Here is an 18547-nt window from a genome sequence, read left to right as displayed (position 1 = left end):
GAAACCCCATTCACAATAATCTCCCCTAAAATAAAATATTTAGGAATTAACCTAACCAAAGCTTTAAAAGAACTATTTAATGAAAACTATAAAACGTTAAAGAAAAAAATTACAGAAGACACTAGGAAATGGAAAGACCTCCCATGCTGTTGGATAGGCAAACAGTATAGGAAAATGGCAATACTGCCTCAATTAATATACAAATTCAATGCAATTCCTATTAAAATCCCAATGATGTACATCTCTGAAATACAGAAAACAGTCCAATAATTCGTATGGAACCACAAAAGACCTAGAATAGCCAAAACAATTCTAGAGAATAAAGAAAACATGGGAGGGATATCCATGCAGCACTTCAAACTCTACTATAGAGCCATAATAACAAAGACAGCATGGTACTGGCACAAAAACAGACCCGAAGACCAATAGAATAGAATAGAAGATCCAGAAATAAATCCACATGCCTACAGTCAGCTGATATTTGACAAAGGAACCAAAGACATAAAATGGAAGAAACACAGCCTCTTCAACCACTGGTGCTAGGAAAACTGGATGGCCACATGAAGAATAAAAGTGGACCGCAGCATATCACCATACACCAATATCAGCTCAAAATGGATTAAAGACCTTAGCATTAAACCTGAATCTTTGAAACCACTGCAAGCAGAGTAGGAGAGACACTTGAACTTATAGGCACTTATAGGCACAGGAAAGATTTTCCTGAACAGAGCCTCAGGGTCACAACAAATTGGAGTGAGACATGACACATGGGACTATCTTACAATAAAAAGCTATAACAAAGCTATAGCTGCAAAGCTATAGCGATTGCAACCAAGCTAGAAAGACAATCAATTAATTGCGAAAAAATACTTACCAGCAATACATCCTACAAGGTGTTAATATCCAATATATACAGGGATCTCAAGAAACCAGGCCCTCCCAAACCTAACAAACCAATTACTTAATGGGAAAGGGAACTAAAGAGCGACTTCTCAGAAGAAGAGATAAAAATGGCAAAGAAACACATTAGGAAGTGTTCACCATCCCTGGGTGTAAAGGAAATGTAAATAAAGACAACCATGAGATACCACCTTACCCCAGTCAGAATGTCCCACATCCTCAAGTCATCCAATGACAAATGCTGGAGGGGATGCGGAGAAAGAGGAACCCTACTACACTGCTGGTGGGAATGTACACTTATACAACCACTTTGGAAAACAGTCTGGAGAATCCTAAGAAAGCTAAATATTGACCTCCCTTATGACCCAGTCATACCACTTCTAGGCATCCATCCTGAACAACAGGAATCAGTATACAAGGACACATGCACCTCCATGTTTATTGCCGCACTGTTCATAATAGCCAGGATTTGGAAACAACCCAGATGTCTCATCACAGATGAATGGATCTCAAAATTGTGGTATCTATACACAATGGAATATTATTCAGCCATTAGAAATGACAAAATAATGGCATTTGCAGGGAAATGGATGGAGCTAGAAGGTGATCATGTTGAGCAAAGAAGACAAGAGCATTGAGACCAACAGTACATGGTATCCCTGATAAGTTGATGTTAAAACCAAAATGTTAGGTAATACGACATATTTAACAGGACTTAGGAAACAAAGGACTTTCACTCATCTGGTCAAATCTCTACTAAATAGCCCCATGCTGCTGATCACATGTATGGTATATATGTGTACAATGAAGAGGAACCAGGAAGACGACATAGAAATAGAGGAAATTAGGGAAAAATTCATTAGTTGCACTGGACATTGACCAAAATGAACTAAGCAAGTTAATGGCAGGGATAGAAGGGAGGGAACAAGTGGGAAAAGGGAACAGCTGATGTTATGCAAAACAAAAGAAATGTACATACCAACCAATGTGGAAGAAATAACAGTATCGCAAAGCTCATGGAACTCATAAATGTTATAGACTGTGAAAGACAATTTTCTCCAGAAATGTTAGAATGTGTTTGTGATATTAACTGAGTGTCACTATCCCACAATACTGTGAAATTAGGGAAATTATGTAACCACTTAATTACAATAAAAAGCAAAAACTCTCCAGAAATCATTATAGATATATACAACTAACTCTTGAATACATTTTGACATCAAAGTAAGGCAATTGACTTGGAAGACTTCCATGGAATCCATGAATTGTTGCAGTAAGCTATTGTTGTTAGTTGGATTGTGAAAATATTTTGTATGGAAACAGAATGAAATGGCATTTTTGAAATTTAAGAAACTTAACCGAACCATTATGACTTAGGAGAGCAATTTGTACAGCCTTCCAAAACTTCAAAGAGGTAGTGATACATACTTATCCTTTTGGCAATATCAAATACAGTTTCTTCCAAGTTGTTCTTCAGAGCTGATTTGACATAATGGTTCAACAGAAGCAGATCCAACATGTCTTTGCTAACTCTATTTCCATCAGCAAGATGCAAGGGGGCCATTGGTATCTCCATCATGATGAAGTAAGAAAAAAGCCACTCTATTATTATTCCACATATAAGCACTGCACAGGGTTGTCCAGCCATCTACAGTTATTGCATGAATATCTGCCGCTTCAGCCACCAACTCACAGACAGTTTCTAAGTGTCCACTGTAGGCTTCTTGATGAATATGGGTATACTCATCATCATCCCTAGTATTCACATGAGTGGCCTTTATGGAAAGTAGTCTCTGCACTATAATAACCTGATTATTTTCAGCAGCCAAAAGAAGAAAGTTGCATGGATCTTTCTCCATTTTTTCTTGCAATTGATACCATTCCTCACTTTTTCATCATGTTCCTCGTCTTCATCAGAATTGCCTAACCAGAGACTTTGAGTGACAGTGGGAATGAGGTGTCCAAGTATTTCCCTAATAGTTCAAGTTAGTTGAACTGTTCAGAAAAATCCGGTGAATTTTCTGCATCTGTTTTTTCACCATGATTTATTTTCCCTTTTTATATTTTTACTATTCGAAATTATTCTAACTGGAGATTAGGGAATTGATGGAAGCAGAGGAAAGATTTTCCTCCGTATTCAAAGATACAGACTGAAAATAAGGACCAGTGGTGTCTTCATGTGCAGCTTATTCTAGGAATGAGAAAAGATGAAACAATGCCTTCTATATATTTGATTTGGGAAATGGCAGAGCAGAAAGTAAAATGATGCAACCAAAAATATAAAAGCAAAGTAAATTACAATAATTATAGAGCAATCCTATTATCTATGAGAAACATTAAAGAGAGAGGAAGAGAGACAGATGTGCAATGACCTATATAGCCACAAATGCATGCCTCTGATCAATATATAGAGCAAGCAGAATTTTATGTTTTAAAAAGATGGAAATAGAATTTATGTATTTACTTGAATTTGGTAAATACATTTTTAGCAGCCTACATGAAGAAACATAGGTTTAATCATATTGCAGACAAGAATCTAAATCCTTGATAATTCTAGGAACAGATCTGAATGAAATCAGTTGAATCACACTTTTCATGTACAATGAAGGAATAGGTCCAGGCTATGGAAGCAGCAAGAGAAAGCAGGCCGATTGTATCAGTGACAAACTTTGTGGAAAATGGTATTGAGGATTACTTACTGTTGACCCACTTGCACTGGAAGCATGATTCTGAACAATTGCTTGCTGATTCTCAACTATTTCTTTGATCATTATATTTTCCAAAAAGAAAAAGTGAGATTTAATTGATAGCAAAGTACTACTAATACATTTTGATTTTTCATTAAGCACCTTCAATCATTGAAACCACATGAAGACAATAGACAGGGCTACTTTTTTGGATGAAAACAAGTGTCTTAAAAAAAACAAGGAATGTAAGTAGTCATGTAAAGGACTACTTTTTCAGTACTACATTATATATATATATTTTCTAATGTTGGGTATTTGTGTATGTGTATATGTGTGCATGTGCTGTAGCAATGTTGCTTGCCAATGTGGACAGGGTGAGGCTGAAAAGAGCTGAATTTGTTGCAATGTTTTTATGTATCAGTATTCTGTCATGTCATTTCAGTTGGACCACGCTTTTGTACATTTTATTTGTCAAATAATATCATCAGAATCAAAGGATTTACAATATTAAGTTAGATGAAAGAGAACGCTTTCAGCTCTTATTATATGTTAGATGAGAAGATTCAGACATATTTAGGGAGTAAATTATTGCTGGAAGATGACTGTCGGTACAAAATATGTATTTGACTTCTTAAATTTGTTATACTTTTAACATATGCTCCTGGAGTAAGTTTGACCAACTGGACCAAATAGGTATTGCTCTCTGGTTATTCCCGTGAAACACAAAGTGGATAAACTCTTTCTGGCTTTCTGTTGAAAATAACTTTCTTTGTAAGATCATATCTATTCACACTAAGAGGTAATCAACCCAATATTTATCAAGTTTGAATATCCCATCATATTGACTGAAAATCAGTATTGTTGATATGCTTGTTAGCTATTCCTTTCAAAAACAAACAAACCAAAAGCATGTGTCATCTTTAGATAGTGGATGTATCTGAAGTTGTTTTGTACATGCAAAGGGCTAATGGCTCTTCTGTGGGAGTAACTATCTCAACTTAACAAATAAGGCTTTTCGAATATCTTTTCCAATATGAATAACATCCCAGAGCAAGTCTTGCAATTTCTGAAAACCCTTTGAATATTTTAGTACTAATTCAGTTCATTGACTATGGAGCTAAAGACATTTCTGAAATAAATATTGTTAAGATCTGGAAATGTATGTGGGTATATAGGCATTTTATGCATCATCTTATGAAAATCCAGTTTTTATGAAACTAAATGAAATAAAATAAAAGAATGTATGTGAATTTGGTAAGCTAATTATTAGTTTAACTTTGTTTTCTATTAACACAGTCCATTGAATGTAGATGATGCAGTTAAATTACTTCCTTTGTGTTTTTGTACTTCAGTTATTTTTCATATCATTGTAGTTATGGGAGTGAATTTGTAGTATAAATAAAGGTCCTTTAAAATGATTAGGATTAATCTTGTGCTTTGTGTCCTACTCCCAAGAAAATGAGTTATTTTCAACTGTTAATAGTTTATAATTGAATCTCCATAAGAAAAATTTAAAACTGCAGTAGTATTGATGACTTTTTAAACCAATTGTATTGACAAGTTGGAGAGTCTTTAATTCATGCTTCGGTCTTGGTGTCTATGATTTTTAACCCCTTGTTGCTAACATTAATGATAGCTCAGACGGCATTTTGGGGTATATGAAAGGTAAAATATTTATCTGGGGTCAAAGGTGATTTTTATATCAGTCTTGCTTTAATAACATTTTAAAGTAGTATATTTCTCTCAGAATGTTTGGTATAAAAAGCAATCAAAATACTTCTAATGGTAAACAACCTAGGTGAGCTACAATGTGGAAATGATTCGTCCATAACACCTGCAGTCTGTTTCCATCAGGAATTGGGCAGGACACTCTTTCGGTATGACTGTGTTAAACAGAAATGGGATCCCCAGGCAGTGCAGTGTTGAGTGAAGGGATAGATTATGATTTCTAATATTTTGATCTAGAAATCAAGAATGTTATACTTTAGCAGTTCCTTTCACCAGGGATGTATAAATTGATTATGAACTTGGAGTTTTCATATTACAGCTACCTATTTTCTAACAAAGATAAAGTCAAATATAATTAGAGTGTACACAATAATTCTTGGAAATTTTCCTAGAATTAGTAGACTAAGTGCTGGTATTTTAGTCATAAAATAAAATGCAGTTATTTGATACAGCGAGAGATGGGCCTCAGGGTAAAACTTACCATGTGTGCAATGCTGTACTAGTAATTCCAATTCTGAAGATGTCAATACCATCATCTGAGAATTAAAAATGACGTAGTTCCACTTTATGGGATTATTGTGAGGATTAAGTTAGATACCATAAGTAAAGTACTTGGAAAAACTATAATTCATCATTTGATACTTTCTACCTGTTATTTTTTCATGTGATGAATTCTAACAATTTTACTGTTTTTATATTGTGTCTATTTACAATAGGCAATGTGATATATTGATATTCATTGCATTGGTCAGTTTTCTGACATTATGAGGAAAATACCTGCAAAGAAAATTTCTGAGGAGGAAACTATTATATTGATTCATGGTTTAAGAGAATACAGTTGAAGATGAGATGTCTCCATTGTTTTTAATTATATTTTTGTTAAATAGTTGTTTCAAAGAATTTCCATTCCACAAATCAGTTTATAAGTACAATGGATCTTTAATAACTTTCTTATACCATTCCAAACCTCACCCCACTTTCATGTTTTCTAGTTTCATACTATCTGCATTGAATATTATGCCTTCACTCTCTTCCTCCATAACTCTCTTTATTCCTTCCCTTTGACTTCCGCTCACATCTTCCAAGTGATAGATTCCTGGTATTCATTTTGTGGATTAAAAGTTCAATTTTATAAGAAATTACATCTTTTAAATACTCCTCTGCAAATAGCATGCTTTGGTTAATACTGGTGTGTAATTGTAACCCCTCTGTATGGTATTTTCACAATAAAAATCTCAGTTTTATGGTCAATAGATTTTGAAAAGGATGCCATGACTTTATGAAATAAAAATAGAATCTTAAATGGTTGTTGTGGCACTATTGCCTCCCTCTATTTAAAAAAATTTCTTAGACTACTACATCAATCCTTATACAAAAATTTAAAGTTTTTAAATAGAAGATCATTATCAAACTAAATGTGAGATTTAAAAACATAAAACATAAACATAAAAATTCATGGCATTGGATCAGTAAAAGTTTCTAAAATATGACATGGAAAGCATTAGTGGGTAAAGAAAAGCAAGAATAATCTGTATAATATCAACTTATACTCTTTCATAATTCAAAGGACAATATAACAGAAGTGAAAAAATATCTAATAGATAGAAGACACATATTTGTTAATGCTACAATGTAAATGCTAAAATGATTCTGAGTCTAAGTATTTTTATATCTTCTAATTCTATATAACTTTTCCCAAAATAGGATATTTCTTTAAAGAATATATGTAGATAGTAGGAGCATATGAAATAAGTTCCTCTTTAGTATCCAAAAAATAAAGAGAAAACTCACCAGTAGGACTATAATATAGAAAGATGACACAAAATATAGTAATGCACTTGTGGAGAAATTGATATACTCCACATAGCAAATGAATTTGTAAAATACTTCAATCATTAAAGCAAGCAAGTTTTCAAAAAGTCAAAGAGAATTGAATAGGTTCTATCCATTACACGTCTATGTATGTATTAAAGAGAAGTAAAAAACTTGTTTGGACAGGGAATGTAGTTCATTGAGATTGCACTTGAATACTTTGTGTGAGACCCTGGAAATAATCCCCAAAACCAAATTTTGAAAAGGATCACTATCGAGGATGTATGCTGGACAAATTCCTGTAAATGAATCTTATATCTACTTTAATGTCTGTTCAAAAATTTACAGCATTTCTATTTGAAGAAAAGCAAATTTGTGAAAATTTTAGGCTTGGAAAACCTATGATTGTACAATTCATTTCCAAATCACTAAAATGCATACAATAAAAGGAAATAATATATTTCAGGTGAATTACATGTCAGCAAAAAAAAAAGCTATTGTTAAAATACTTCACACAAAATGTAGAATACGTAAAAAGATATTTTCTGTGTTTGCTTATAAACTTTGTAAACTGCAACATTTGAAACAATAATATGATTTCTGTTCATTTTAAGTATTTTTAATTGTTTATTTTAAGTTTATTCAGAGATAACTAAATCAAAAAGTGTATGTGATAACTGGAATACCTAGGAATTAAGCAACACTTATAAATAATTGATAACCTTTTCCGGAAGAAACTTTTGGCAAATGACAGAAGACACAAATCTATGCATCTGCATCTTATGAAAGCAATATGTTACTTGGTCAATCCAATTGTTTTTCTCTACTTTGATAGGGAAAAAATATTCTCAAGATAAGAGCCAATGGCAGTGAAAAGAAACAAAATACACTATCATCTTGATTTATTAGTGAAAGTAACATATGAAATAAAACAATTCCACTTAAGGGACTCCAATATTAGTATCTATGAAGATGTTCCTGAATGCCAACATCCATTGAATTTTTGGAATTTTAATTTCTATGTACATATGAAAACTAGAAAAAGAAAAGAAATATAGTCTTAAAGCAAACCAGCTATGGAATAATTTTCTCAATTGCTTTGAAATTACATAGAATTGATATTCCTTTCCATTGGAAACATTTAAAAATGTTTATCATTTATTATAATTCAAATATAAAGCAAGAGTAATTTAATATAATCATTATAAATATCATTCTATTACTATCATAAAATAGAATAACAAACCAGTCCCAATATATTACCTACCCATCATTATTCTTAATTCCTAATCATTACCTAAATATCTTAAACAATCTAAATAGTTACGTCTTTAATATAAACGTAAATATTCTATACTTTTTACTTAACATTTTCCAGGGACTTGTATTTATGTTTCTAAGAAAGGTTCACCGCAGTTAAAAGATGCTTTTGTGAAATTAATGTGATACATTTTGTTGTAGTTGTTGTTGTTTTTTGAAAGGCCTGGGCATTATCCATAAGCCTTTTTATCTTCAAGGAGAGCAATCTACAACTTGAGGCAGAGAGCTAATTCATTTTTTTAATGGTTTAATGGGGATAAGAATCTAACAAGTACTTTTCTGTCTGGGTAGTTTTCAAACACATTTCTAAGATCTCATTACCCAGAATAGGTCAAATTATAACAGTGAGTCAATGGCACTTTTTGATGTAGTTTTTATTTTAATTATGTTTTAAGATTTTTGTTTCACCATAGTGTACATCATTCTACCCATAAATTTAGATATGTATATATTTCTGATGACAATCTCTAAAAATGTCATTCTATACATAACATTAATATATATATATATATATATATATATATATATATATACACACACATATATTTCTGACGACGGACTCTCTATTTTTTGCTAATATTTTTGACCTTTTACATTTCAAAGATATACAGTCTATTTTTCTAAAAGTTTCCTAGAATAAAATAACTAATATTCCCACCAACAATGAAGTAAGGTTCCTTTCTGTCCACATCCCCTCCAGCATCTTTTGTTGTTAGAGTTGTTGATTTTTGCCGTTCTAAATGGAGTGAGGTGATATCTCAATGTTGTTTTGATTTGCATAACTCCTCTGTACAGTATGTTCACAAATAAAATTAAATTAAATTAAAAAAAATAAGTAATATTTCAGTAGAAAGTAGAGCTTTTATTTCAAGGGAATTTTAGATACACATATGACTTTGTAGTAATATTTACAGTATATTACTTGAAAAATTTCTGTCCAAACTCTTAAATATTTGTGTGTCGTGAGGGGAAGAGAGGAAGTTAATTCATACTGATTAGGAATTAGCAATGCTTCAAAAATCTATTCCATAATTTGTTATAAACACATAGTCAAGCTACCTGATATGGTTTAGTTTTTTTTGTTTCTTTATTTGTTCAAAATTTTAATATGGATGCGTGCAGTGTTAACATTAAAAATAATAGCAAAGTCATAGGCACATATAAGATTTTCATTAATTAGTATTTATGATGCTAATAATAATTTTGATGAAGATGATGATGATGACCACAGTGTAGCCTGACAATGATAAGGTGATTGAAAAGGAAAAAAACTTTACACTTATTTATAGCTAGTGTTCCCACATTGAATACATAGTTGTAAACTGAATTGGATTACATTCAATAATAACAAGAGGAAGAGTTTCTATACCAAGAAATAAAATTACATTAATAGGTAGAGACAGTAAAAACCCTAGTGTTATTCCTGCAGTCTCTCTAATGTATACTCACTTTCTTTGCTGGTATTGTGTTCTTATAAATAAAATCATTTACTTCCACATTTTGATGGACTAAGATATAGTGTTCGAACTCAGTGTGATTAATTCAAATAACATTCTCTTATAGGTAATATTCAATAATGAATGTTTCCAATAATTTATTAAGAGTATGTCCTTCAGTACAGCTGTAAACACGTGACACAATTTACATAATACCACTTACATATCTGAAGTTACCACAAAATGACATAGGCCATAGTGCCAGGACTTAAAATTTATTTTTATTTCTGCATAAAACAACTTTTGACTTCATACCAACAAACTGAATTTGACTCTTTCCTTATTTGTAAGCTAAAGTGGAAAATGTAAGGACTCTTCACTTTTTTTTCTTGTTCTAGAAGTCAACAAATATTCTTCAATATTTCTGGTAGATTACATCCATTTATAGATGAGAAATGTAAGGCAAACAGTCAATGTAGTGAGTAAATAATGATACTAGAATTATTGTCTGGGCTCTTCACTCTGTGTGCTTACAAAGAGAGTAATCTGATGATGGAGAGGACCAATATGAAAAGACTCTGGGGAAAAAAAGCCTAATTTGTAAGCGGTTGTTTTAGGACTAGGTTACCAGTGATGAATACTTGTAACAGGCTGGTGTCATGGGCATAAAAAAGAGTACATAGAAATTGTGTTAGTGACAGAAACTGAGAAAATCTTAATCATTCATCTTATCTAAGGGGAGGGTAAGAAAGGTAAAAAGTAAGGTAAGAAGAAATCTAAAATGCATCCACATCTCTGACTGGCAACTGTTAGTTATATTCTTGGTGAAAAGGACTACAGATGGAAAATACGGACTTAGAGGAAAAAATTCTCAGTTCTAAGGTTTATGTTAAAGAGATGCAAATATATGTCTGTTTAGACATCATCAAAATATCCACGACCTTGAATATGCAAAAGAATAATAAAATCGGGGGCATTATTAAAGTGAGGAGGAAAAGGAAAATTCTGACACAAGTGTGAGCAATGTGAGCACCAGTGTGGACAAGATTAGATGAAAGAGATAAATAAGGAAACAAGCAATAAACACAGATTTATAGAAGTAAAGGAAGGAAAGAATTTGCAGGAATATTTTGAAGGAAATATTCTATTTGGATTTGAAAAGTAAAAGGACATAGATAAGTTCAATAAGAACAGTGTTTTGGTGAAAGTCATATTGATAAAATTTTGTGATATGAATGTGAAGCTATAAAATTCTGGATCCATGAATTCAACAGATCCTGTTGATTTTAAATGCTGAGAGCAAATGCTTTTATCCTGACCTTAGAAGAATTATACAGTTATAACTCTCATGAACTTTCCTTAGAGGTATTTTGTGAATATGTTTCAAGACTGTTTAGACAGGAGATTAGAGATTGACAAGGCACAGACAAGCCTAATTTGTCCTACAGTTCCAATGAGTGATTCATGTATCCACATCAGTTTGGGATTTTATTGAAATATTGTTGGATATCTTATCAGCCTAGTCATCACAAATGTAGGACAAGTAACACCAAGTATTAGGTTAAACATACAGCTTTACTGATGTGACTGAAGACTCCTTGAATTGATTCTTCTTTATAACAGAAAATGCCTCAATAAACATTAACAAATCATAACTGCCATATACCTTATTGAAATCTAATTCTTGTTAGGGATATCTCCATGCTTAAGTAACCCTGTCAATCAACCTGCCACAAATTCTTTTTTCTTTTTTTGGGGGGGGGGTCCGGTCGTGGGGCCTGAACTGTGGGCCTGGGCGCTGTCCCTCAGCTCTTCAGCTCAAGGCTAGCGCTATCACTTGAGCCACAGCACCACTTCTGGCTTTTTTCTTTTTGCTTATGTGGTGCTGAGGAATCGAACACAGGGCCTCATGCATGCAAGGCAAGCACTCTACCACTGAGCCACATTCCCAGCCCCTGCCACAAATTCTTATATGTAGGAAGTGCTATAATAAACTTCAAACTTTTATTGAATGGAAGAGTTCAGACATTAGCCTCACCATTTAATCCAAATCTTTCATTTTCTTATACACATTGACAAATAGGGAAGAATTCTGATATAACAATAATACAATGGTGACTTGAATTAACACAACTTCTAGGATCTAGTATTAAATTGATTACTTACTAATTAGCTCCAAATTTTGTGGATATTTATATTTCTCCTGGGAAAACTAATGAGCTCCAAGCAAATGTCCCTAGGGAGGCTTTCACTTCTAATATCACTGTTTGTCTCAAACTGCTTTAAATTCTACACCCTCTAATGTGGGCATAGGGTTATACTGTGCAATTTTTTTCCTCAGAGAGTGAGTACTACCCTATTGTTTGTCATAGACAAAGTACCTTGATACATACACTGGGTGTGTGCAAACAAGAAGTGGTAGTTGAACAATGTTCTTAGTAGTATATAAAGATGAAATTGAAATAGAGCAACTATGAACTCAAAAGGAATGTGCAAAAAAGATAAAGGCACAAAGTAGAATGTGCCAAGGAAATGCTGAAGTATAATTTCAAATTACGTACTCACGTTTGAGGGTGTGTTCAAAGTACAGCTTCAGACAATGCAGTTGGATATCTTGGGGGAAAGACTGCTTTAAACTATTTTGGGATACTTGTACAAGTAGAAGCCCCTAACTCTGATTCTAATCAGCCACAACATCTTCAACTTATGGACTATTTTCCAAGTGCAATGTGAGAAAAAGAGGGCTCATCACAATTAGTGTTCTGGTTGAAGTAATGGCAATCACATAACTTTTCTTATAAGTCTTTATTTTGGAGCATTAAAGTAGAAAAAACCAAGTAAATATTTTGCATGTACCTAAATTAAGTGGGACGTATTATATTGGTCTCCTTTTAACTGGGAAGTTATAGATTATTTCTTTTTATACTCTAACTTGGAACAATGATCTGCTGTCAGTTATTTCTTCTCTTCCTCTTCTTTTGCCCTTCCACTTTCATAATTTTTATTTAAAGAGACATACTTGAACTTGCATTTCTAAATTCTTCAAAATTATCTGAATTTCTTCATATTTCTGGAAGCCTCCTAAATCTTTCTCAAGGGAATATTTTGTCAGTACCATTTTTATCCTATATGATGTCTTCCTGCCTAACTCAGTGCAAGAAATACATTAGACTTATTCAGGTATCTCAATACTTGTCCCACCACCAAAAACTATCTTACTTAGAAATCGTGATTTTAGTATATCTTGGGAGGTGGCATCTGTCATTTTTGTATGACCCTAATGATACTTACATGCAATCATGATTTAAACCAATATGCCACTCAGAAGATGAACAAATCCATTAAACACACACACCGTGGAATTCTATGCTTCCAATTAATAAGGAAATGGAAAGACTTGGAAAAATCCTACTAAGAAAAATAAGCAAGACACAAAGAAACAGATTCCATGGTGTTCCTCATGTGAAATAATTAGGTAATGGCTAAGATAGTCCTAGCAGATGAGCAGAATGGCTATGTATATATAACCATATAAGAGGATGCTGAGCAAAATGAACTCCTAGACATGGAAACAGAGGTTTTTCTTTGTGGTTATTGTTTTTACAGTGCTATGTGATTTCTTTTAGGACAAAGGGCAAACCAATGGAATAGCAATACTCACAAGACAACATGTAGGATATTCACATTACAACTTGTGAGGGATATTGGGGTGAAGTAAAAGTGTGAGAAAAATGAGGGAGGGCATAAAAAGTTCAACTTTTAGATATTCACTACCTTACAATTACTGCAACACCTTGTATATACCACCTTGACAATAAAATTAAATTTAAAAATAAGCTACATAAAATATAATTTCACTATATTTCTATAGTAAATGATATTCTATGTCTATTACATTTTTTAAAAAAATGAACAATATTTGGCTTCTAATTTGAATTAATTGTCCCTTTCTTTTTCAGATGGTCATCAACTTGAATGCAATCAAACTATACAAACTTTTCAGAATATACTTGCCATTATTTTTTTAAAAACATTATTTTAATATTGTCTCATACTAAATAGAAAATAGTTCAATTCCCTGAAAACTCCTAATTATTAAAACTGAATATTTGTTAAGAGGACAGAATATATGTGTTCTACTAACTACTCATTTTGAAATTCTGAGTATGCCATACCAGAGACATTTAAAACAGTGCTTGTATGCATTTTATGTAATTCTGCAAGAGATGCAGTTTCCAATGAGACATTACATATTTATATGTCAACAGAGAAACTAGCCACATTCTGGTAGAAGGTAAAATTATGAAGTATCTATAATAATTAATTCCTCTAGAGTAAACATTTGTTCATCATAGTAAGCTATTATTTCAATGAAAATCAATACCAAAATTTTATGCAGTAAAGTCATTCTAGCCCAACAGTTTCCACCTTGTAAGCTGCACCTTAAAATTCCCTAAATTCACAGCATGACTAGCTTATCACTATTGTGAAAAAATTCTACAATTCTGCTAATGTTATGCCCTTTTTATTGTTGAAAGAACACTACACTAAACTTTGCTGCATCGTTTTCCCTCAAGTGGTATTCTTGAGATCAGAAAACTTGAACATATTATTTATACTTATCTTTTCGTCTACCATAAATATTCAAGAGGGAAAGATCTGTATATTATGGTTCAAACCCCACCCAGCCAGGAAGTTTCCTTAGATTCTTATCTCCAATAAATTGCTCAGGAAAAGCCAGACACAAGTAGTACTGAGGTTCTAGTGGTAGAGCATTATCCTTGAGCAAAAAACAGGCTCAGGGACAGTGCCCAGGCCCAGACGTCAAGCCCTAGGACAAACAAAACAACAAAAACAAAATGAAGACAAACTCCAAACCTAGCATTTTTCTCATTGTATACAGAGGTATATAATTAAGGAAATTTCTTCCTATGTTATGTACAGGTAGAAGAAAAAAGATTTCAAATAATAATTCTCTTCATACCATGTTACACAAAAGTCACAAAACATGGCTCTTTTTCTAAATTTATAAATTAATAGCATCCATTTATTGTCAACTTTTTCTAGATTATTCACATTATCATGTTATACATCTACTGTTGGAATTATCTATAAACTAAGTCCTAATTACAACTCTTTTGAAAGAATATTCTAGACAAATAGAATGCCAGAATCATTTGTGAATTGGTAAACTAAAACTTCTACTTAAAAAGTATTTTGTAGTATCCTATAGAATATGAAATTACAAGCAAAAGATATTTATTTTAAATCTAAATTCTAATTTAGTAAGGTCTACAAAGTCCTACATTAGATAACTTTGCTTTTTCTCCTGGCTTAAGCTTTTGTATTCCTTCATTATTTCTTTGGAATCCAACAGAATGATGCTAAATTTTTAAATTTTTTGGTTCGGAATCATGACCGATTTTGCATCTAGAAGTATTCTGTAATGAAGAGATCATTTAAAACATGACTGAGGATGATATATGAGTTGTATTTCAATAGGAAACTTGACTTCTCAAAACATGAAAAAATTTGCCCAAAATTCCAACTATGAATTCCTTTCTTGTACTTTGGTTTGTTTTATTGAGGCAAAATTATACTACCTAGTCCAGGGAACGTATTACTATTTAATCCACTCTCTAATCTTCTGTATTAGTCTGAGTGCTAGAATTCCAGACTTGAATCGCATTCCCCTGCCATAGTTTGTTTGTTTATTTGATCGAGAAACCTACTAGTAATTCTGAACTTCTCTGATGATCTTATCCACAACTGACTGTTCAAACTGTTTCTATACAATTTTCAAAGATGTTCTAACATTTGACACAGAATATGAACATTTTCAGATCCACCTGCAGGGGTCTCTGATTCATTCTTCCATGGATCCGATCCCTTTAATAATTATTACTTGGCTCTTTTACTATCTCTGGTCACTACTTATGTAATAGTCTCATGCTTTTGGGGGGAAAGTTCACTTGACGACTTTCTAATATTAAAAATTATCACTTGATTCTAGTCTTACTCAGGACATATTTTCTATTGTTTTCTAACTTTTCTACACATTTTGAGAATTGTTTCATATGTGTGTTTGCACATATAAGTGCTTCTGTGTGCATGTAAATGTTAATATGTATGTATGCAAAATCCTCAGGCTATTATTCAGCACTCTTGTTCATAACTAGTATCCCATCACTTGAGCCATTCATCCAATGCAGCTTTTGACTGGTTAATTATAGGTAGTGTTGCAAAGACTGTTCTGCCGAGGCTGGATGCAAACTGAACTTTCCAGACTCTTTTATATTCTTAGTTTTTATTTTTTCCAGGAGTATGGTTTTAAACTACAAACATTTTTGTGAATGTAAAGTCTAACCTGTAGCCTAGATTTTTAACTCAAGAATTCATACAAAGATAGATGAACATACACATTACACATCCTGAGTGTACACTGCTACAAATGTGATCTTAATCCTGGTACTGGTGTCTCAAAATTTTAATCCTAGTTACTCAGGAGGTTGAGATCTGAGGATTGCAGTTCAGATCAAACACCAGTATGAAAGTTTTCTGAGGCACTTAACTCCAATTAACCACTAGAAAACTGGAATTGGCACTGTGGCTCAAGTGGTGGAGTTCTAGCCTTGAGCTGAAGAGGGGAGGGACATCGCCCAGGCCCAGAGTTCAAGACCCATAACCATAAAAATAAACTGAAAAAGAAAAACAAATGTGATCTTATCCACTAGCTCATTGCTACTATATTTCCTGCTCTCTCAACATTGCCTTTTTTTCCAGTTAAGTCCATGCTCTTATATCTGACTCATTTTGGAACCAGAATTACTCTTCTGTTCTACTTTTTACAAATTTGCATGATTAGCTACCATGATTTAGATCTAGTAGAAAACAAGAGTGGCCTCATCCTTCATGTTCCACTTAGTAGTAATGCTTTCCCTATATCACTCCCATAGATCTACATACTGGCCTTGGATTTATTGTTTCAATGTTGTCTTACTTGAAGAGTGTTCTATAGTGTATTGAACCATTATACTTAAGCACAAAACTTCTTTTTCTCCAATTATTCCTATTGTTTCTCCTACTGCTAACTTATGTACACTTGGGAAATAATGCACAAAACACACTCACAAAAATGTTTCTGAGAACATTCTTCCCACATAAAATTGGTCTTAATTACAGAGCACTTAGAAAATTTGAACTGAAAGAAGTCCAGGATGTTTTTTTCATGTTTATTTTTGTAAAAATGGTTTAAAGAGGGCTAGAGTTACATAAGAAAGTTAATGAGTACATTATCTATCAAGCATTGTTACCTCCCCTTTTGTTTTTCTCCTACAATCCTTTTCCTCCCCACCAAACTAACTCCGTTCTCCCCTCCTCAAGTTGTAAAGCTAATTTTCTACATAGTGCCATGTACAACTCATTGTTACAATATGTCATACTGTATACTTCTTTAAGCATTTTGTTATTTCCCTTCCCCTCCCCACATTAGAAAAATGTATATTAAAGATGCAGGTCTCTGACAATAAATATAGTGAAAACAGGGGTTATACCATGGAGGAAGAAAATAGAAGAGAAACAAAAAAAATCACATGCTACTTGTTAGATACATTAAAAAAATGACAAGCAAGAAAAAGCAAGTTGTGTCCATATCTTGGGTTCCATTTCGCTTAACATCATCTTATATGGCCATATGTACATGAATAAGGTTTTATAAGCCATGCAAATTCCATATTTTCTCGTTATGAAGTTATCTCTGAAACACATGTTACCTCATGTCCAAAGATATAACTTGTGCTATTTCAATGAAGCCAGAAAATATTCATTTTACCTGGAGCAGCACCATAGATTGTTACTGGAACTAAGTGGAAGGAACTGTTATTGCAAGTGGAAATTGATCCCAAGAGAGGAATTGAACATAAAGAAATGACAAATTTCAAGGTAATTTGTGCTGTCCTTTTATGGTACAAGAAAAGAATCCAAGGCCTGAAAGAAACTCTCTCCCTGAGTTTGTCAAGTGTGTCTTTACTTACATAAAACTTGTCTGTAAACTTCTAGTTGAGAGTATAACAAAAGGAAACAATATGCCATTTGAAGGCCAGCATAGAATAAAAGGAAATAAATTTGTTTTAAAAGTGTTCTCCTGCAAAGAAACAAAGATTTGGGGGTTTTAAAGAGACTTATGCACGGATATTTCATTCCTGAGATGATTCTCCTGTTGCAGGAGTCAGTTACCCAATTCTTTAGTCTGGTCCTGAGTTCTCCATAGCAATAAGGATTCCAAAAAGCAGGATCCAGTGAGTACGATCAGCAAAAGGAGCCTCTTCTCAAAGCAGTGCTTTAAGGATAGTCTCAAAGAAATATGTGGTTTTTTTCATTTGCTTGTTTGTTTGTTTAGTTTGTGCTGGTTTGGGGGCTTGAACCCAGAGGGTGGACCCTGTCCCTGTACAGTTGCCTTTCCTGTCCACCTGCCCCCATAGCTAGTACTCTATTGCTTGAGCCTAAAATCCACTTCTGGCTTTTTTAGTATTTAATTACAGATAAGAGTTAGACAGACTCTCCTGCCTGGGTTGGCTTTGAACTGAAATAGTAATAAATCCAATTGATTTCAACTGTATGGACTTCTCTTTTGAACCAAGAAATATTAGGTGAAGTTTATTATAA

At 33.0% G+C, this 18547-nt stretch overlaps 1 pseudogene; it reads right to left on the bottom strand.

Moving 5' to 3' along the window:
* Positions 1-2266: 2266 nt before the first annotated feature.
* Positions 2267-2931, bottom strand: LOC138833414 (ankyrin repeat domain-containing protein 49 pseudogene; annotated as a pseudogene).
* Positions 2932-18547: the final 15616 nt, after the last annotated feature.

Source organism: Dipodomys merriami, unplaced genomic scaffold, assembly GCF_024711535.1.
Source record: "Dipodomys merriami isolate MVZ:Mamm:240054 unplaced genomic scaffold, mDipMer1.0.p SCAF_2069, whole genome shotgun sequence".
Lineage (NCBI taxonomy): Eukaryota > Metazoa > Chordata > Mammalia > Rodentia > Heteromyidae > Dipodomys > Dipodomys merriami.
The sequence above is the reverse complement of the archived record's forward strand: the minus strand, read 5'-3'. Positions and strand labels throughout refer to the sequence as shown.